This window comes from Capricornis sumatraensis, chromosome 4 (genome assembly GCF_032405125.1).
Source record: "Capricornis sumatraensis isolate serow.1 chromosome 4, serow.2, whole genome shotgun sequence".
Classification (NCBI taxonomy): Eukaryota; Metazoa; Chordata; class Mammalia; order Artiodactyla; family Bovidae; genus Capricornis; species Capricornis sumatraensis.
Genome location: NC_091072.1, coordinates 87,795,253 through 87,817,408, shown reverse-complemented (window position 1 = coordinate 87,817,408; position 22,156 = coordinate 87,795,253). Strand labels below are relative to the sequence as shown.

The window sequence follows — 22,156 nt, the reverse complement described above, 5'->3', positions numbered from 1 at the left end:
ATTCAGGGTTGATTTCCTTTAGGATTGACTAGTTGGATCTTGCAGTCCAAGGGACTTTCAACAGTTTTACAGTGCCACAATTCAAAGGCATCAATTCTTGGGTGCTCAGCCTTCTTTATGGTCCATCTCTCACATCTGTACATGACTACTGGAAAAATCAGTAAGCTAGCTTTGACTAGATGGCCCTTTGTTGGCAAAGTGACATCACTGCCTTTTAATATGCTGTCTGTGTTTGTCATGGGTTTTCTTGCAAGGAGCAAGCATCTTTTTATTTTGTGGCCGCAGTCACCATCCACAGTAATTTTGGAGCCCAAGAAAATAAAATCTGCCACTGTTTCCACTTTTTTCCCATCTAGTTGCCATGAAGTGATGGAATGGGATGCCATGATCTTAGTTTTTGAGCTTTGAGTTTTAAGCCAGCTTTTTCACTCTCCTCCTTCACCTTCATCAGGAGGTTCGTTAGTTCCTCTTCTCTTTCTTACATAAGATGGTATCATCTGTATATCTGAGGCTGTTGCTGTTTCTCCCAGCAGTCTTGATTCCAGCTTGTGCTTCATTCAGCCCGGCATTTTACATGATATACTCTGCATATAAGTTAAATAGGAGAGTGACAGTGTACAGCCTTGATGTACTCCTTTCCCAATTTGGAACCAGTCCATTGTTTCATGTCCAGCTGTTCTAACTGTTGCTTCTTGACCTGCATACAGGTTTCTCGGAAAGCAGAAAAGGTGGTCTGGTATTCCCATCTCTTTAAGAATTTCCCACAGTTTGTGGTGATCCACATAGTCTAAAGCTTTAGCATAATCAATAAAGCAGAAGTAGGTGTTTTTCTGGAATTCCTTGCTTTCTGATCCAGTGAATATTGGCAATTTGATCTCTGGTTCTTCTGCCTTTTCTAAATCCAACATGTACATCTTGAAGGGTGTGTTGTGTATGTTTATATATATATATGTATGTATATGTATATATATATACACACACTTGTATATATATATACACACCACATCTTCTTTATCCATTCTTCTGTTGATGGACATTTAGATTGTGTTATTTATATTTTTGCAGTCTGACACTGCCTTTTGACTGGATTCTTTAATTGTTTACATTTAATATTGTTGCTGATGTAGTAAGATACACAGTCTGCCATTTAGCCGTGTTTTCTGTATGTTTTCGTATCTTGCCTGATGTTTTGTTCCTCCTCTACTGCTTTCTAATTTTACATCAAATGGTGTTTTTCTAGTATAACATTTTAGATCCTCTAATGTTATTTTCACCGTATTCTTTTGTATTATTTTCTTATGAGTTACACTCAGGCTTACTGTATTCTTACTAGAATTTACTTAGACACACTAGTTTAATTCTAGTGAGATATAGAAATTTTATTTCTATACAGCTCTCTCTTCTCCCTTTTTGTGCTGTTAAACATATCACAGCTAAATATTTTACAAACTCAACAGTATGTTATTATTTCATATGTTTTCATCCTATTCAAGAAACTGAGAGAAGGATGAGCAAATACAGTCCCAGAATAAGGGTTATTTGTCATTTATCTTTATTTTCTTGAATTTGATTTGCTAATATTTTGTTGAGGATTTTTACTCTTTTTTTGAGGGATATTGGTCTTACAGTTTCTTTTTTTTTTTTTTTTTTTTAATTTTACATTGTCTTTGGTTTTGGTATCCATGTGATGGTAGTGTCATAAAAATGATAGGAAGTATTCCTATCAGATTTGTTCTATTTTTCTGGAAGACATTGTGTCAGACTGGCATTCTTTCTTTAGAAATCTTTGGAAGATTTACTGGTGAAACTGTCTGAACCTGGAGGAATTTAAGTGTGAATTCAGTTTTTTCAATAGATTTAAGACTTTTCATGTTGTGTCGTAGTTTTAGAGATTAGAAGTCAGAAGTCAGGGTAGCAGCGGGTCCATGCTTCTTCTCAAGGCTCTAGGAGAGAACCTTTATTGCCTTTTCTACCTTCTGGTTGTCAAAAATCCTTGATGTTCTTTGACTTACAGCTTTGTCACTCATATTTTTGCCTTCATTTTCATTTGGTTATCTTTCTTTTCTGTACATCTCTGTGTCTCTCTCTCCTTTTTCTTAAAAAGATACTAGTCATCAGATCTGGGCCCCCCACAAACCGAGAAATTGTCTTCTTTTAATTTGACTGCCTTGGTGAAGACTTTATTTCCAAATATAATTACATTCAGAGATACCAGGGGTTAGAACCTGAATATATCTTTATTGGTACACAACTCAACCTGCTACACTTACTACAGTTTATAATCTTGTCGCCACGTAGCTCCCTTTCCTTACACTCATCTATGCTGTAGTTGTCTATCTGCATGGTTTACATACCCCTTCAGACAGTGATGCAAATTTTGCTTTAAATTATCACACATGTTTTAAAGAATTTGAAAAGAAAAGAATTGGGATTGTTAGACTGTGCGTGCTAAGTTGCTTCAGCTGTGTCCCACTCTTTGTGACCCTGTGGGTTGTAGCCCTCAAGGCTCCTCTGTCCATGGGATTCTCCAGCCAAGAATACTGGAGTGAGTTGCCATTTCCCCCTCCAGGGTATTGAACCCTGTCTCATGTCTCCTGCACTGGCAGGCAGGTTCCTTCCCACTTATGCCACCTGGGAAGCCTGTTAGACTATGACTACAGGCCAAATACACCTGCTGCCTGCTTTAGTAAAGAAAATTTTGCTGAGATACAGCCACACCTGTCAGTTTATTGTCTGTTGGTTCTCTTGTGTTGCAAGTGCAGAACTGGTTATTTACAACAGATATTTTTGGCCTTCAAAGCCTAAAACATTTATCACCATGGTGGCCCTTTATAGAAGAGTTTGCCGTCTCCTGGTGTGTTGTTCAGTCGCTCAGTTTTGTCCAACTCTTTGTGACCCCAAGGACTGCAGCATGCCAGGCTTCCCTGTCCTTCACTATCTCTCAGAGTTTGCTCAAACTCATGTCCATTGAGTTGGTGATGCCATCCAACCATCTCGTCCTCTGTCATCCCCTTCTCCTCCCGCCTTCAGTCTTTCCCAGCATCACGGTCTTTTCTAATGAGTCAGTTCTTTGCATCAGGTGGCCAAAGTATTAGAGCTTCAGCATCAGCATCAGTCCTTCCAGTGAATATTCAGGACTAATTTTTTTTAGGATGAACTGGTTTGATCTCCTTGCAGTCCAAGGAGCTCTCAAGAGTCTTCTCCAACCCCACAGTTCAAAAACATCAATTCTTCAGCCCTCAGCCATGTTTATGGTCCAACTCTCATCTGTACATGACTACTGGAAAAACCATAGCTTTCACTAGACAGACCTTTGTTGGCAAAGTAGTGTCTCTGCTTTTAAAAATGCTGTCTAGGTTTGTCATAGCTTTTCTTCCAAGGAGCAAGCGCCTTTTAATTTCATGGCTCCAATCACCATCTGCAGTGATTTTGGAGCCCAAGAAAATAAAGTCTGTCACTGTTTCCATTGTTTCCCCATCTCTTTGCTATGAAGTGATGGGACCGGATGCTATGATCTTTGTTTTCTGAATGTTGAGTTTTAAGCCAGCTTTTTCACTCCTCTTTCACCTTCTCAAGAGGCCCTTTAGTCCTCTTTCCTTTCTGCCATCAGTGAAAGAAAGTGAAGTCGCTCAGCCCTGTCTGACTCTTTGTGGCCCCCTGGACTGTAGCCTACCATGCTCCTCCGTCCATGGGATTTTCCAGGCAAGAGTAGTGGAGTGGGTTGCCATTTCCTTCTCCAGGGGATCTTCCCAACCCAGGGATTGAACCTGGGTCTCCCGCATTGTAGGCAGATGCTTACCATCTGCACCACCAGGGAAGTCTTTCTGCCGTAAGAGTGGTATAATCTGCATATCTGACCTTATTGATATTTCTCCCAGCAATCTTGATTCCAGCTTGTGCTTCATCCAGCCTGGCATTTTGCATGATGTACTCTGCATATAAGTTAAATAAGCAGGGTGACTATATGCAGCCTTGATGTACTCGTTTCCTAATTTTGAACCAGCATGTTGTTCTGTGTCAGATTCTAACTGTTGCCTCTTAACCTGCTGTTATCATTAGGCTGGGCCTTTACTGAAAAGTTTGCCATCTCCTGGTCGATTATACATTGCCACATATTTGGCATTTTTGTTGTTTTTCATTCAAGAAATTCTAATCTTCATTATTTACGTTTGCACAAAGAAACTTCCTGTTTTTAGAACAAGTTGTCTTATGATCTTGTCTTTTTTTTTCTTCTGACGATGTATTTCACCTTCATTTTTTGAGGGATACTTTTGTTCCATCTAGAATTCTAAGGTGACAGTTCTTTTCTTGGTAGCATTTAGCTAGAGTTGAGTAGTAGCAACTACCTTCTTTCTGTTGTTTCCTTGGTATGGATACTAACTGTTATTTGATTTTTGCTGTTGTGCTTATGCTGTTTTTACTTACTATCATAGATAAGGAGGAAAGTAAAAATTTCACTCTGTCTGCATCACTGTATAAAGTGGGAAAAATGACCAAGAAGTATATGTTTCAGGAAAAGTGGTAGAGATGATATATTTTAATAACGTTTGGAATATTTAGGTATTTAAAATATGCCTATGCATTCTGTGCAAAGAGGGTGTCACCTTTTTGTTTTCTTACTTGTCTTCTTCAATGTTTGTCTTGGCATGCCCTGTAGTAGAATTTATCTTCAATATGCTTTCACACCTCGACCCATCCTTTTCTTTTGCAAACCAGCTCATCTTTCTGTATAATTTCTCTCTTTTTGTAATAACTTTTTGGCATGTATTTGCAGAGTCGTCTTTTCCCTGTCTTGCTTTGTTATAGCCAAGTCGCCTCAAGGTTAATTTTAGCCTTGAATCCTGAGCCAGAAAACAGTGGATTCTGTTTTCTCTGGTTCTGTCAGTAATTAGTTCTGTGTGTGACCTTGAACAGGGATGCTGTCATCAGACCACAATTTCTTTATCTCTGAAACAAGGAGTTTCAACTAAATATGCTCTGAGGCTTTTTCTTGTTCTTAAATTGCTATGCTTTGTTATCCTCTGGAAAGTCTTATTCTTGCTCTGAAATTCTCTCCCAGGCATTCTTATCCTTTTTTGGGCCGTGAATGCCTTTGATTCTCTGTTGACACATGTGGACCCTTTCTTAAAGTAGTATTTTAATTGTGCAAAATTAAATATACATGCTGGTGAGGACACCAGTTAGAATATGATTTTTAAGTAAAACTTTAAAACAAAATTTAAAAAAATTTACTTTTAAAAAGTAAATTCAGTGATGTGCATATCAACAGTGTCCAATGGTGTAGAGTAATTTTTAGACTAGTAATGCACATAAAGGAGAATTTGAGACTTGAAGCAGCTGAACTGTTTTGAAAATATCTGTATTTTCTAATGGTAAAAAAATCACAGCAGTAGATAATCCCACTATGGCTTGCTACTTACCTTTTTTTTTTTGACACTTTAAAAATTGGCGTGTAATTGATTTAGAATATTAGTTTCAGTTATATAGCATAGTGATTCTAAATTTTTATATTGTACTTCATTTAAATTTGAAATAATGGTTATATTTCCTGTGCTATACAGTATATCCTTGTAGTGTTTTATATGTAGTAGTTTGTACCTTCTAATTCCCTGTCCTTTTCTTGTTCCACCCTTCTCTCTTGCCATAGAGTTGCTTGGTGACCACTAGTTTCTTCTCTGTGTCTTTTTCTGTATTGCTGTATTCATTCCTTTATTTTTAGGTTCCACAATAAGTGATAAGATACAGCATTTGTCTTCCTCTGACTCACTTCAGTAAGCTTAATACCCTCCAGGTTCATCATTCATGTTATTTCCAGTGGCAAAATTTCATCCTTTTTTATGGCTGAATAGCACTCTGTTGTATATACACACGCCACTTCATCTCTATCCAGTCATCTGCTGATGGGCGCTTTTGTTGCCTGCTTATTTCGGCTCTTGTAAGTAACGCTGCTGTAAACATGGACATGCATGCTTCAGTGCACATTAGTGTTTTCATTTTCTTCAGATAAATACCCAAGAATGGAATTGGTAGATCATTGGTAGTTCTCTTTTTAGTTTTTTTGAGGAAATTTCATACTGTTTTTCACAGTGGCTGTCAAATTTACATTCCCACCAACAGAGTACAAGGATTCTCTTTTCTCCACGTTCTTGCCAGCACTTCTTGTTTGTGGTCTTTTTGATGATTATTGCTTATATTTTTAATTAAAGATATGCTAAATATCAATTAGAGATTAGTAGAATAAAGATGTAACTTTTTCCCATCCAATTTCATACCCACTGTGTTTGATCAACAAACTCTGCATTAAATTTTTTAAATTTATTATTATTATTATTACTTTTGCTGTAGTGCACAGCTTGTAGGCTCTTAGTTATAGGAGTTGAACCTGGGCCACAGCAGTGAAAGCACTGAGTCCTAACCACTGGACTGCCAGGGAATTTCCAACAAACTAAATATTTTTAAAATCCATATTAAAAACTCCTGCTCTTATTAGTCTGCCAAGACACTTAATATAGTGTGTTGCTGCTGCTGCTGCTGCTAAGTTGCTTCAGTCGTGTTCAACTTAGGTGAACATAAATTGTGTTTAATAAATATTAAGTCCTTTTCTTAATGAATGAATATTACTGTTAAAGATGTGGATGTTATTGCCATTTGTAACTTTGTGTTGTTCATTACTTTATGATTCTATGGAGAATAATTTGGAAACATAGTTTCTGACTCCAAAATCTGTACAAATTGGAGTTTTTATTCCAGAAATAAATTCTTTAGTTCTGTGCTTCTTATGGGTCCTTCTTTTCTTTCTTTTTTTGTTTTTAAAGATTTATTTATTTAGAGGTGCAATGGCACCCCACTCCAGTACTCTTGCCTGGAAAATCCCATGGACGGAGGAGCCTGGTAGGCTACAGTCCCTGGGGTCGCTGAGGGTCGGACACGACTGAGCGACTTGCCTTTCCCTTTTCACTTTCATGCATTGGAGAAGGAAATGGCAACCCGCTCTGGTGTTCTTGCCTGGAGAATCCCAGGGACAGGGAGCCTGGTGGGCTGCCATCTATGGGGTTGCACAGAGTTGGACACGACTGAAGCGACTTAGCAGCAGCAGCAGCAGCAGCAGACTCTAGAGCATATTGGGCTAGTTGCCCTGCAGTGTGTGGGATCTTTCTGAACCAAGAATTGGACTTGTGTCCCCTGCTTTGGCAGGCAGATTCTTAACTACTAGACCACAGTGAAGTCCTTCATATGGGGATTTCTAATTGAAACCTCCATATACTACCTGGGGTATAGTGAGTGAAAGTCACTTAGTCATGTCTGACTCTTTGAGACCCCATGAAACTGTAGCCTGCCAGGCTCCTCTGTCCATGGAATTCTCTAGGCCAGAACACCAGAGTGGGTAGCCATTCCCTTCTCCAGGAGTTCTTCCCAACCCAGGGATTGAACCCAGGTCTCCTGCATTGCAGGTGGATTCTTTACCAGCTGAGCTACTAGGGAAGTCTTGGGATATAGTAAGACTTGTTAAATATTTTTGCTAGGAAGTAGAAAATAATGTGATTATTAATATCAAGAGTATTTGGCTGTTTTAATGCTGAATAATTGTTCCAGAATCTCTGATAAATTTCTACTTGAAATAATTTGTCCAGCTAATGTTTCTTAAAAGAGAAAACAAATATTTTTTGTCAATGGAACACTGCTATAGTTAGCCTTGATATGACATTGATAAAATGAATTTGGCTGTTATGCAGATTAAGCAAAAAATACATCTTGTCTGTGAACTTTTTGAATTGTGGGATTTTGTCATTTTTAATTCATTAGCAGTAGAACACCTAAAGGTTGTAAAGGTTCTTTATAGTTTCTGTTCTCTTACTGCAGTGCTACTTGCCTGGAGTTGAGACTAAATAGATTCATACTCACACTTCTTGATTCTAGGTTTACTTCCATTTTCTCTCCTGGAAACATTTGTCCAAGGTTGTTTTTTTGGTACGATTTCTTAGTTGTCTCCTCACCCCATCCCCCACTTCACATAGAAAAAGAATATATTTTTTGTTAAATACATAATCAGTCATATACAGAAATGTATTTGTGACATGTGTCCTTAACAAAATTCCACTTAACTGACATGCTCTTAAACCATTGCTTTCAATTCCTGTAGTCTAGAGTGTTCTGAACACTCACAGCTAAAGAATCATTCTAGCTTACTTATGTACCGTTTGCCCTACTGGGCTAGGTATATGCTAAGAATCAGCTGTTTTTATGCCAGTGTTAATGCAACTTTTAGCTTAAGTATAAGCTAATGAAATAATGAGGTAGAAAGAACTGTTGTTTAAGCTGTTTGTGTATATGCTCTGGAAAAATAGGGTGGATGCATTGGAAAGACTTTACATAAAATGATTTAAAAATTACTGAAGGATTAAGTGTAGATAAGCCTCAAGGTTTAGGAAGATTTTGGTTCAACTGCATAAAGTGTATTTTCTCCCATATTTGGAATATTGACCATTTGCAAGTTGGGGTTAATTCCTGAGCAAAATTCTTTTCATCTTTCAATTCTGCCATTATTAAAATGTGAGATTCTGTTTAAGTTAGCTCACTGTAGGGTTGGTTGGTTGGTTCTGACCATACTACGCGCAACTTGTGGGATCTTAGTTCCCTGATCAAGGATTGAACCCAGACACTTGGCAGTGAGGGCAGAGTCCTAACTACTGGATTGCCAGAGAATTCCCCAAGCTAGCTCTCCTTGTGGTTGAAAGATGGTTACAGTAAGTAGTTGTAAATGTGATAGCCTGATAATAACTTTTAGGGGAACAAAGGAGGCTGTCCCCCTCTCCTTTCCTAAAACCCTACAATCAGATTTCTCCTTGTATTTCACTGGCCAGAGTTGGTTCTAATGCCCTTACATAAATCATTTACTGAATGGTTCTGGGAGGGGGCATTGTATTATCATATTAACTTAGACCAATCAGAATTTCCCTTTAAGTCATGTGGGTAAGGTTGAACCACTGAACAACCGTGGCAATCACAGGGAGAACTGTTAAGGAGTCACCCAGGAGTGTCTGCTATAGAGAGACAATTTAAAAGGTAGAAAGCATTTGCAGAAATTCAGAAAGGTGTAGAAAGTGGACTTCTTAAGGAATTTTGATGCTTCCTTAGAGAATTGTATGAAGATAAGGTACATTGAATTTACTAATTTCTGTGTAAATTTCTGGTTGACACAAAAGCATTGACAATAGTAATCTAGCTTTAAAACTTAACAAAACAATTTAGCAGTTTGCCTTGTGACGTAATGCCTGTTTTTTCTCTTAGTTGTCTGAAGCTGTGTCTGAAAGGATATTGTGGGTACTTTATTTCCTGATTCTAGAACTTTGAAACTCCAACTGATTAATGTCTGTCACTTGTCACCCTGTTGCTGATTTCCTTCTTCTAGAATCATAGTGAGACTTGAGTAGAACTTTTGACAGCTGGAATTTCCCAAAATGATTTCATTTTTCTAGAAACCATAATTGGGATGATAGATACATATTGTATCTATGATATGTATATGATATCCATCATACCAGTTACATTTCATGAAGGAACAGCACCTTTTCTTCATGAAACTGTAATTGGTATGAGATATATACGTGTACGTTTATGTCTTTGGGGCTTCCCTTGTGGCTCAGCTGGTAAAGAATCCCTCTGAAATGCAGGAAACCTGGGTTCGAACCCCGGGTTGGGAAGATCCCCTCGAGAAGGGAAAGGCTACATATTACAGTATTTTGGTCTGGAGAATTCCATGCACTGTATAGTCCATGGGATCGCAAAGAGTTGGACACAATTGAGCAGCTTTCACGTTCACTTATATCTTTGTGTGTGTATATACATATATAGATATGTAAAGACTGGATTCATGTCAAGTGAACATGAGCTCAAATTATGGCAGTTATCCAGCTTACTTAACTACCTGTTGACATGGTGTAATTTTCTTATTGTCAGAGGTTTTTTCTCATCTGTAAAAAAGGTAGACAGCAATATCTACCTTATAGAATTATTTTGAGAGTGGAAGTGCACAGTACCTCATGCCTCACAAATGATACTTAATATTGCATTTCTAGGAAGAAATGTTAAGATAGTGGACGTATTTTTAAACCTAAAGTATTGAAACTCCAATACTTTGGCCACTCTGTGCGAAGAGCTGACTCATTTGAAAAGACCCTGATGCTGGGAAAGATTGAGGGCAGGAGGAGAAGGGCACGACAGAGGATGAGATGGTTGGATGGCATCACCGACACAATGAACATGGGTTTGGGTGGACTCTGGGAGTTGGTGAAGGACAGGGAGGCCTGGCGTGCTGTGGTTCATGGGGTTGCAAAGAGTTGGACACAACTGAGCGGCTGAACTGAACTGAACTGCTTGAATATATTAGAAGAACATTTTGTAGAAATTTCTCGTAATGTTTTACTGGAATTTTTCATCTACTTCTGATTATTTCCTTCTGCACTTGCGTTGTATGTATTTTAACAAATGAAATCTTGTGCTTTTAAAAAGCAGTTTAAAAATTAATTTTCTAGGCCCACCATTATTTCTCAGAGGTAGAGTAAGAGGCAAGGAAATGATGCATTGGCATGCATAGGAAATGTAAAATGCTCTTATACTTTACTCTGAATATATATAATGTTTCTTTTTGCCTAGTATTTACACTGAGGTGAAAACATTTTTGAATTTCACTCTGCTATAAAGTCTTAACCCTCGCTATACATTAGAATCATCGGGAGCACTTGAAAAAAAAAAAAACAAAAAAACTGATGACCAGGTTCCAAAGATAGGGGCAAGGGTATATCAATATTTCTTAAAAAACAGCAACAACAGAAAAACCCCCCAAAACCCTCGATGATTCTGATGTGCATTCTGTGATTAAAAACAGTGTAAATCCTTCAGCCTGTTTCTGTCCTGTATAAATAGGCCTGTTGTCTCTTCCTGTCTGTGTTAGTGCCCTAAACAGTCATGTACCAGTGCCTTGAAGAGCATCTGTGGCTATTCCCTTGTATTTCATGCAAAAAGTAGTGGACCAGTAGCTACTGCTTTGTGTTTTACAAAAAATAACTTTGATGAGTTGGCAGAATATCTGTTAATGTTCACTGACTATGTTATCTTTAAATGGAGAGCTGTGATTATTCTTTTCTGCTTTCTACTTAAGCTTTGTTTTAATATTCTTATGAAACCTGGAAAAAATTAGTTGTGAGGTTTCAAATACATGCTTTAATATATAACTGGCTTTCTAGATTTATGTTAAGAGCAGCATCTTAATGAGGTAATTTGATGAGCTTAATTGTTACGAATTTGGTAATTAAGTCTAAATAGTTGATATGAATTAGTTAGTTTTTAATATCACCCTATCAGAATGAACAGCTTGTATAAATTATGAGAAAAATATGTATGTATTACCTATAAAAATTATTAGTATTAAAGTTGCAGTTTTCAGATTTCTGGTCCCATGTGCTATATTCAGTTGCTGGTATAAAATAAAATTATTTGTTGAATGTACAGCCATTTTGCAAGGGAGAATATTAAGAAAGGAGCTTTTATATATTCTAAAGAATTTGACTTACAGATTATAACTTACACAAATTTCCTTGTTGAATCAATAGAACTACTAAGTCCCTTCTAGTAAATTGTGAAACCAGGTTGGTTATTTTTTGTTTGTTTCTAATTTTTTGGTTGTACCATGTGGCGTGTGGGGTTTTAGTTCTCCCACCAGGGATTGAGCCTGTGCCCCGCTGCATTAGAAGTGTGGAATCTTAACTACTGGACCACCAGAGAGGTCCTGAGACTAATATTACTTGGTCTTATTTTAGAGGGACTGCTTTGGTGGTAGCTGCTTCCTCCTGGGAAACGTTTGTGGATTTGTAACTAACTGCAATGAATGGTACAAAAACATTTCATTAATTCTAATAACTTTCTTTAGCTATAAACTTGCAGAAAATTGTTGTTGTTCAGTTGCTGAGTTGTGTCCAACTCTGCGACCCCATGGACTGCAGCAGGCCTGGCTTCCCTGTCCTTCACTATTTCTCGGAGTTTGCTCAAACTCATGTCTGTTGAATCAGTGATACCATCCAAACACCTTATCCTCTGTCGTCCCCTTCTTCTGCCTTCAGTCTTTCCCAGCATCGGTGTCTTTTCCAATGCTTCAGTTCTTCACAGAAAATTAGTAAGTACTAATAGTTTGGCCATTTACACATTCAGGTTGTTAAACGCATCTGGTAGTCTGATCTAGTACTGTAGTGTAGTGAAGTCGCTCAGTCGTGTCCGACTCTTTGCGACCCCATGGACTGTAGCCTCCCAGGCTCCTCCCTCCATGAGATTCTCCAGGCAAGAGTACTGGAGTGGGTTGCCTAAACAGCTATTTACTGTAATGAGGTTTTTGTATTATAAACTTATTTCAAACTTTTTGATCTTACTCGTGAGCTAGACTTTGTAGATGAGTGAGTGAGTGAGTGAAGTCGCTCAGTTGTGTGCAACTCTTTGCCGCCCCTTGGACTGTAGCCCACCAGGCTCCTCCGTCCATGGGATTCTCCAGGCAAGAATACTGGAGTGGGTTGCCATTTCCTTCTCCAGGGGATCTTCCCCACCCAGGGATCAAACCCAGGTCTCCTGCATTGGAGGCAGACGCTTTAACCTCTGAGCCACTAGGGAAGCCATATTACTACCTTAATATGAAGTTATTGAATCACACAGAGGTTAAGCAACTTATCTAAACATATATGTAAGTTTCAGGCAGAGGAAGACCCCCTGATTGTTTTAATTTGGGGCCCCAATTTCATTTAAGACTAAAACAAATGAGGAGCGTTTAATTTGAAAGCCTGTGGTTCAGAAATTATTGTACTTTTGTCATTTACATTCAGTAGGACTATATTGTATTCCATTTTATTTGGAACTTTTAAGACTTGGTAGTAGATATTTTCTGGCTTGAGATGCTGGGCCTTTAGACTGTTGATTTTTTAACTTTTCCATCTCTGGCTTGCGAAGATCCCCTGGAGGAGGGTATGGCAACCCACTTCAGTGTTCTTGCCTGGAGAATCACCAGAGACAGAGGAGCCTGGCGGGCTACAGTCCATGGGGTTGCAAGAGTCGGACCTGACTAAGTGACTAAGCACACACAGCACATGTGTCCGGTGCCTAAAACCTCCTTGAAATATTTGTGACATAACTACACAGGTACTATAGAAGTAGTGTGTCAGAAATGGTACCAGTGGAGAAGATAGAAGACACGCAAAATTAAGTTATAAAGCATTAAATTACGACAACCAGGAGTAAGCAGATTTTTGTGTCCGACTCTTTGCAACCCCGTGGACTGTAGCCCACCAGGCTCCTCTGTCCATGGGATTCTCCAGGCAAGAATACTGGAATACTGGATCTTCCCTACCCAGGGATCAAACCCAGGTCTCCCGCATTGGAGGCAGACGCTTTAACCTCTGAGCCACCAGGGAAGCCCTAAAAGAATGGTTATTATTTATAAATAATGATTTATTTTGTTTTTTTTTTGTTGGTGACTTTGGTGACTTTTCACTTTGCATGTTAATCATAGACCCATGAAACCTGTATTATTGAAACATTCAGAAAAACTATTTTTAGTTAATGTGACATTTCCACAAACTAAGTTTGGTACAAAACAGAAATTCCTGAGTTTATTTTTATTTTGTCTGCCCACATTTCTTGTATGTAACATAAGTCATCAATTCAAAATTTTGAAAACATTTGTCTATGTGATTGAACCAAAAATTAGGTCAGAGAATAGTTTATAAAATCTTTGTAAGTACAGCCTACCTACTAACAAGAAAACGTTTCTTTGAAACAGTTCTGGAATTTGAGAAACCTAAGATTTAAAAAATAAATAGCAGCTGTGTGCGTTTGCTTCAGCTTTTGTTGAGCTTCAGTGAAATTGGTTACATCTGGTAATGTGTTCTAATTAATACCTTATCTGGAATATAAATATTCTCTATATCAGAAAATAAAACCTGCCTGGGGTCGCACAGAGTAGGACACGACTGAAGCGACTTAGCAGCAGCAGCGGCAACAAGTTCTAGTCTAGGATATGGTTTTTCAGTGGTCACGTATGGATGTGAGAGTTGGACTTTCTTGTGTGAAGAAAGTTGAGTGCTGAAGAATTGATGCTTTTGAACTGTGGTGTTTTAGAAGACTCTTGAGAGTCCCTTGGACTGCATGGAGATCAGCCCTGGTATTTCTTTGGAAGGAATGATGCTAAAGCTGAAACTCCAATACTTTGGCCACCTCATGCGAAGAGTTGACTCATTGGAAAAGACTCTGATGCTGGGAGGGATTGAGGGCAGGAGGAGAAGGGGACGACAGAGGATGAGATGTCTGGATGGCATCACCGACTCGATGGACGTGAGTCTGAGTGAACTCCGGGAGATGGTGATGGACAGGGAGGCCTGGCGTGCTGTGAATCATGGGGTCACAAAGAGTCGGACACGACTGAGCGACTGAACTGAACTGAACTGAACAAGTTCAACTCTTAACCTGACCAAGTTCACATTGTAGCTTAGTTGAGTGTGGTAATAACTACCAAATTAGAATCTTTTAGATATCATTCCCAACCTCCAAAATGTTTGGGCAGTGTTACAATGTACTACTGAGAAATAAAGTGAGAGGAAAAAAATATGGGAAAAAGTCAACTGTAATTGTCCACTTTCCTAAATGGATTGCTTTGACACAGAACATTGGAGCTGCACACATTTTTAAAAATTCATGTAAATTGATCACTTTATTTTACAGACTAGGAAACTGAAGACAGAGAGGAGATTGGTCAGGCTAATACTAACTAGAATTCAGATTGTCTGGTTCTTGTTCTATTCAAGGTATAATATTTTTGTATGATAATGATATATAGAACTTTATGGAGAATAAACTTAATGGTTATTTCTCCTTTCTAATAAAGTAAATTTTCTAGAAATTTTACCACTGATTAACCGATTTCTTGTTTTGAGAAATCTTTTTTTGAAATAAAAATCAGGGTTCAGTTTGTGTTTATTTAGAGAATATTAGGTGCTTAATTTTTGTTAACCTTATATTAGGGAAAGGCGTAGGATGAATAAGCCTGCTTTCTTTTTTTCTTATGTAAGATTTGGTTTATAGTTTCCCTTTTACTGGTTTCTTGTCAAATTTAAGCAGATAGCATGACTAAATCTATTTTAAGGGTTTTTAACGGAGTTAAGGCATAAAATGTTTATCATTTCTACTGGTATATTCAGTAACTTTATTCTAAAAGTATCTTGAATATAATAGAAGTTACTGCATGAGTAGACCCTAGTGATATATGTATTACATGCTTTGCATTTTTGAAATTTAATTCAGTTATCAGTCTGTTAAAATGATTGGAGATCCTTATTCAACTAGTTATTTGGAAATATTTAGTACAATATGGAGGCTTTAGAAAATCAGCTTTGTTTACATTGCTTACAAATCTTTTAAATATTACTTTATCAAGCTTGATATATGTAGCATTTTACAGACTTATTTTCAAGCAACACACAACATACCAGTAAAATGATCCATCTCTAATAATCTGAATGATAACCTTATTTAAAGTTTTGCATGGTTGAGAACAAATTGGTGCCAGTATCTCTGACTCTGTTCCAGTACTACATAGTTTGTTCTGACTGTTCCTCCTTGCTTACCTGTAACCTCCCTGAAGTGGAAAATCTGGCTCCCACCAGCCACCATCTATTTTACTGATTGCTTGTCTTCAGCAGACATGTATAGTTGTTTCAGCATTACTACTAATCTGTAGCCTTGTAAGGAATCACTTTACCAACCAGAACACAGTGTTCATATACAGTTCTTTTTATGCTACAGTTTCCAGTCAGAATACTGTCTACCAAAGTTATTAAGGTCAGCACCATTTTCCATACCCTCTTCAGTGTGGATATGCCAAACATTTATAATACAGTTACTCTTTGGCCAGTTTTGTATTTCTAGACTCCTGGGTGATTTTTTAAATTTGCATACATTCAGCTTTACTCTTCATGTGGTTAAGTTCTGTGGATTTCAGGACATGCAGGTTCCCTCTTTGTCTCCTCTGTACTCAGTCACTCATCCACCCTTCTCCAGTTCCCTGGCAACCTTTGATCTAGGTCCGTCTGTCTCTATAGCTTTGCCTTCCAGAATGTCATATGAATGGAAACACTATATGGCCTTTTTGGTCTGAATTCTTTCCCTTAGGAAGTACTTTTAATATTCATCCATGTTGCATGAATTAATAGCTTTTTGAAAATTGTTAAATAGAATTCTGTTGTATAAATATACCGTTTTATTTATCCCTTCCCTTGTGGTTCAGATGGTAAAGAATCTGCCTGTAATGCAGGAGATCTGGGTTCTATCCCTGGGTTGGGGAGATCCCCTGGAGGAGGGCATGACAACCCACTCCAGTATTCTTGCCTGGAGAATCCCCACAGACAGAGGAGCCTGGCAGGCTACAGTCCATGGGGTTGCAAAGAGTTGGAAAAGACTGAGCAACTAAGCACACACACTGGAGGACACCTTTCTTGGTATAAACATTCACACGTAGGTTGGTATGAGCATTAATTTTCAGTACGCTTTGATAAATACCCAGGGGCACAATTGCTGGGCTATATATATGTTAAGTGTATATTTAACTTTATAATAAAAAAAAAACAAACTGCCAAATGCTTCCATAGTGACTGTATTTGTTTTCATTTTTGAAAGGTATTTTAGATAGATTTAGAGTTCTTGGTTGAATGTTTTATTTTCCTCTTTCTTTCTGTAGTTTAAGAATGTTGAGAGGAATTCCCTAATGACCTAGAGGTTGGGGTTCTGGGCTTTTACTGTCGTGGCGTGGGTTCAGTCCCTCCTGATCTGGGAACTGAGATCTTACAAGCCTCACCCCACCCCATCCAAAAAAAAAGTTAATTTTTCTCCTCTTGTTTCTGATGACATGTTGGCCATCATTTATGTCTCTGTTTCTCTATGTATATTCTGTTTTTCTCCTTCTGACTGCTTTATGATTTCCTTATTACTATTTTTCAGTAGTTTGACTCTCAAATGATAATATTTTTTTTGGTTCTCCTTAGAACCAAAGTTGAAGTTACTGGATCTATGAGTTTATAGTTCTCATGAAATTAGGAAGAATTTGGCGTTTGTTTTTTTAAATTTGTTTTTAATGTCCTTCTTGCTCATGTACTCTTTCTGGGATACTGTTACATTAATTTTAGACCCTGTGATGTTGCTCAGCAGTTCACTGCCACACTTGATATTAACTCACAGTTCATTGTCCCATGGTTCCTCCCCGCCCCAGCCTCTTTTCTCACTGTGTTTAATTTTGGATTTTTTTCTGTTGCTGTATCTTCAAGTTCGTTAAGCCTTCCTTTTCAAGTTCATTAAGATGTTTTTTACTCCAGAAGAATTCCAATGCATGTTTAGTTATAGATATTAAATTTTTATCTCTGAAATGATCAGCTTGGGCCTTTAAAGAATCTTTGGACTTTCAAATAATTATAAATTCATAAGATGCTAAATTAGTACAGATGCCCATTACCTGTCTTCTTCCAGTGACATCATCATATATAACTATAGTGCATTAATTATGAAAACCAGAAGTCAATGTAGCTGACTAGATATGCAGATTAACTCACTGCACCATTCTCTTCATGTGTCCACCTTTTCATGTTTTCATCATTCTGTGGTATTTTTCACATGTGTAGACTCATGTAACCGCCACCACCAAGAGCGTGATACAGTTTGATACTTTGCATTTCTGTTGTTATGTTCATAGTTTTCTTTATTTGTTTGAATGTATAGAATACATCTCGGAGAAGGCAATGGCACCCCACTCCAGTACTCTTGCCTGGAAAATCCCATGGACGGAGGAGCCTGGTGGGCTGTAGTCCATGGGGTCACTAAGAGTCAGACACGACTGAGCGACTTCACTTTCACTTTTCACTTTCATGCATTGGAGAAGGAAATGGCAATCCACTCCAGTGTTCTCGCCTGGAGAATCCCAGGAACGGGTGAGCCTGGTGGGCTGCCGTCTATGGGGTTGCACAGAGTTGGACACGACTGAAGCGACTTAGCAACAGCAGCAGCAGCATAAAATAGATGTATAATACCTTTTAACCTCCTTGTCCACTGATTCTATCATCTGTATCACTGTTGGGTTTTTTTTTCCATTTTTATATTTCAGCTGTGGATTGTATTTCCTGCTTCTTCGCATGGCTAGTGTTTCTGACCGGATGCCAAACATTTAATTTTACATTATTTAATGCTGATGTTGTATTATTTTAAATATTTTTCAACTTTATTTTGGGGTAAAATGTTATTTAGAATTGTTTTGATCTTTTTGTGGCTTAATTTTAAGCTGTGTTAGTGCTGGTCAAGAACATTCTTTGGTTTAAAGCTCTTTTGGGTTCATTACTGAAATTTCATTATTTTTTGAACTCTATTCAGTACCCCCTGTGTTAAAAGGTCTACTCTGGTTGATGGGAGGGGCTTCCCTGGTAGTGCAGAAGGTAAAGAATCCGCCTGCAATGCGGGAGACCCGGGTTTGATTCCTGGGTGTGAGGATCCCCTGGAGAAGGGATAAGCTATCCACTCCAGTCTTCTGGCCTGGAGTATTCCATGGACAGAAGAGACTGGCAGGCTTCAGTCCATGGGGCTGCAAAAAGTCAGACATGACAGAGCGCCTTTAACTGGTTGATGGGAAAATGCGTTTGAGGGGATTATTCTGACTCCTCCTTTTCAGAGACTTTTTCTTCAGACTCAACAACTTTTTTCACATGCATCCACAGATTTAGTGAAGACGTTGAGGAGAATCTCTCTCTAGACCTTTGGAGCCCTTTGTCTGCAGCTTCCTTCTCTCCATTTGCCCTGGAAATTCTGTTTTGGTGGTTCCCCTGACTCAACTCTTTCTTCCCTTAACTCGTAGAGACTCTTGGCGCTCAGATTGGGTTCCAGCCCCTAACCGCCTCCCTGTGTTTCAGCCTCATAACTCTATAGGCAATAAAGCTTTACTTCACTTGGTTTTTTCTCTTTCTGGCTTGAGATGATGTTCAGTTTCTGAAAATCATTGTTTGATATATTTTTTCCTAGTGTTTTAGTTATTTAAGGTAGAAAGGTAAATACAGTTTGTTTTTCTGTCTTGGCATCACTGCCTTATAGAAAACTTCATTTTAGTTTTATAAATACTTGTCTTTTATGACTTTCTAAAATTTACTGGTGAAACTGCATAAACTTCAGTAAATTTAGGCACCTATGGTACATGTTCTTTCTCACGTTTACTTCCTTTCACATATTCTCTGTCTCACATGTCTGTTCACACTTTCTTTTATCTATTCACTGTCCTTCCATTCCTAATATGAGCATCAACACAGTCTATTAGTGAGCATTTTTATTTAATATAGTGGTGACAAATGTTAGTTTAATATAAGATAATATTGACAGATGTTATCTGTTTACCTAGAAGAAAATGGAGTATCTTCATTTCTTTTTTCCTTTGTTTACTAAAAAAAGATAATGATTCTTAGTTATTGTTCCATATAGAATATTGATTCCTATACTGGTTAGGACATACTCAGGCACACTTATTGTCTCATTGTGTTGCAGGAGGGGGGACCCCTTCCAGGCCCTAAGAGTGGGCTTTTGTCTAACACTCAGAAGTGAATTGTCCGAGGAGACACATGTGCTGACGCAAGAGACTTTACTGGGAAGGGGTGTCCAGGTAAGAGCAGCATAGTTAGGGAACCCAGGAGGACTGCTCTGCCACGTGGCTTGCAGTCTTGGCTTTTATGGAAATGGGATTAGTTTCAGGGTTGTCTCTGGCCAATCATTCTAACTCAGGGTCCTTCCTGGTGGCACGTGTGTCACTCAGCCAGGGAGGATTCTGAGAGGTTGATGGGACATGTGGACTGGTGTCTTCTTTCTCCCAAATTATTCCATTTGGTGGTAGCTTGTTAGTTCTGTGCTCCTTACCAAAACCTGTTGTTAAGTGGTTACTCGCATGTCTGGCCAGGGTGAGTAGTTTCAGTAGTGGTTCCCCTAACAACTGCACTTCATTTTATTGTGCTTAATTCTATTGTGTTTTTACAAATTGAAGGTTTGTAGTAATCCTGCATCAAACAAGTGTTGTTGGTATTTTTCCAACATTTGCTCACTTTATGTCTTTATCTCATTTTGGAATTCTCAGATTATTTCAGACTTTCTCATTCTTGTATTTGTTTTGGTGATCTGTGATCGGTGATCTTTGATGTTAGTATTTCAAAAAGATGGTGACTCACTGGAGGCTCCAGAGATGGTTAATATTTTTTACCAATAATTTTTTTTTAAGTTAAGAGATGTACTTTTTTTTTTTTTTAAGACATAATGCTGTTGTACACTTAATAGGCTGCAGTATAGTGTAAACAAATACTTATGTGCCTTGGGGAACCGAAAAATTTGCATGACTTGCTTCACTGTGATATTTGCTTTATTGCTGTGATCTGGAACCGAACCTGCAGTTCTTGGAGGTATGCCTATAGTGGCTGTTTGAAGCCCTAAGCCATGAAATACTTAACGTTACTCACACTGGGGAAACAAAAGAAACAAGTTTTACTTTTGTACTAATCCGTAGTACTCCAAAGTTAGTATTTTTCTTTTATCTGGTGAATGTACAGATTAAATATTAACTTTTATTTTTAATCATAATATTATTTAGTAGAAAAAGTCCTAATCATCTCTTTTATATGTATAACGTTATGCTGTTGAAAATGGGATAGCCTTGCCTGACTTTAGATTTCTGACATATCTTTTATTAAGCTAGTAAAAATGCAAGGTAGTGCATCAACTTATTTTTAAACTTATTTAAGAAGGAAAACATGCTTATTTCCTAAGAAAAAACTGAAATTTTACACTTAATGTTCACTGAATTCAAAGTTGTCATGAATATGTTAATGAGGCAAGTGCTGTTTCAATCTATTAATATTATAAAATACATTGAAACAGGGTTAATGTTGTTTTGGGGATGTGGGATGCATAATAAATACTTTTCTTCTCATTTTGTGACTGTCATGAATGTTTAAATTGAAGTTGAATATATGTCACTTAAACTGTTCTTGACCCCCCAATTCATTAGATCATTTTTCTTTATGAATAATCCAGTTCCTTGCTAGGATTATATTTACAGTGATAAATATACTTATTCTTTAAAAGACTTTTCTCCTTTGTTACTTGAGATGTTTAATTCCAGTAGTACATATAAATTTGGTAATGCACAGTTACATTTTTGCCATAGAGCCAGGCATCTTTGAAGTATTTTAGGGAAACATTTTCAATGTAAGATGGTCACAATTAAGTACCCACTAACTTGTTACCGAGGAGAAGGCAATGGCGCTCCACTCCAGTACTCTTGCCTGGAAAATCCTATGGACGGAGGAGCCTGGTAGTCTGCAGTCCATGGGGTCGCTAAGAGTCGGACATGACTGAGCGACTTCACTTTCATGCACTGGAGAAGGAAATGGCAACCCACTCCAGTGTTCTTGCCTGGAGAATCCCAGGGACAGGGTGCCTAGCGGGCTGCCGTTTATGGAGTCGCACAGAGTCAGAGACGACTGAAGTGACTTAGCAGCAGCAACTTGTTACCAAACATAAAATGGGAGGTGGCGAAGAGGTTTTTACTACTTGAATTCTTTTTAAATTGTAAACCTAATAATACTAATTTTAATGTTTTCCTTGAAAAATATTCTGCTCTTCTTACTAAATTGCTTTTTAGGGGTAATCCATATGTATGTGTATATTCATGTTTATTGGTTTTAATAAAATTGATTCATACTTCTTGTGGATTTAAGTTAGATGTTTTTATCATCCTCTTCCAAAGTGAATTTTGTCTGACGTTAAATAATTGCTCTAAATTTGATTATAATTTTTAGTGGTTAGCAACTGTTGTGACTTTTGTATGTATGCTACTTGGGAAAGTGAAAGAAGTCGCGCAGTTGTGTCCTACTCCTTGCAATCCCATGGACAGTAGCCTACGAGGCTCCTCTATCCATGGAATTTTCCAGGCAAAAGTACTGGAGTGGGTTGCCATTTCCTTCTCCAGGGGATCTTCCCAATCCAGGGCTCGAACCCAGGTGCCCCACATTGCAAGCAGTAAACATTTTACTAAAAGTTAGGTAAAAGTAAAACTTGTGTT

At 38.0% G+C, this 22,156-nt stretch overlaps 1 protein-coding gene across 2 annotated transcripts in view; it reads left to right on the top strand.

Annotated features, from left to right (window-relative positions):
* CNOT2 (CCR4-NOT transcription complex subunit 2) overlaps positions 1–22,156 on the top strand; it is a 126,101-nt gene that overhangs the window by 21,569 nt on the left and 82,376 nt on the right. The gene's annotated exons all lie outside the window — the stretch shown is intronic.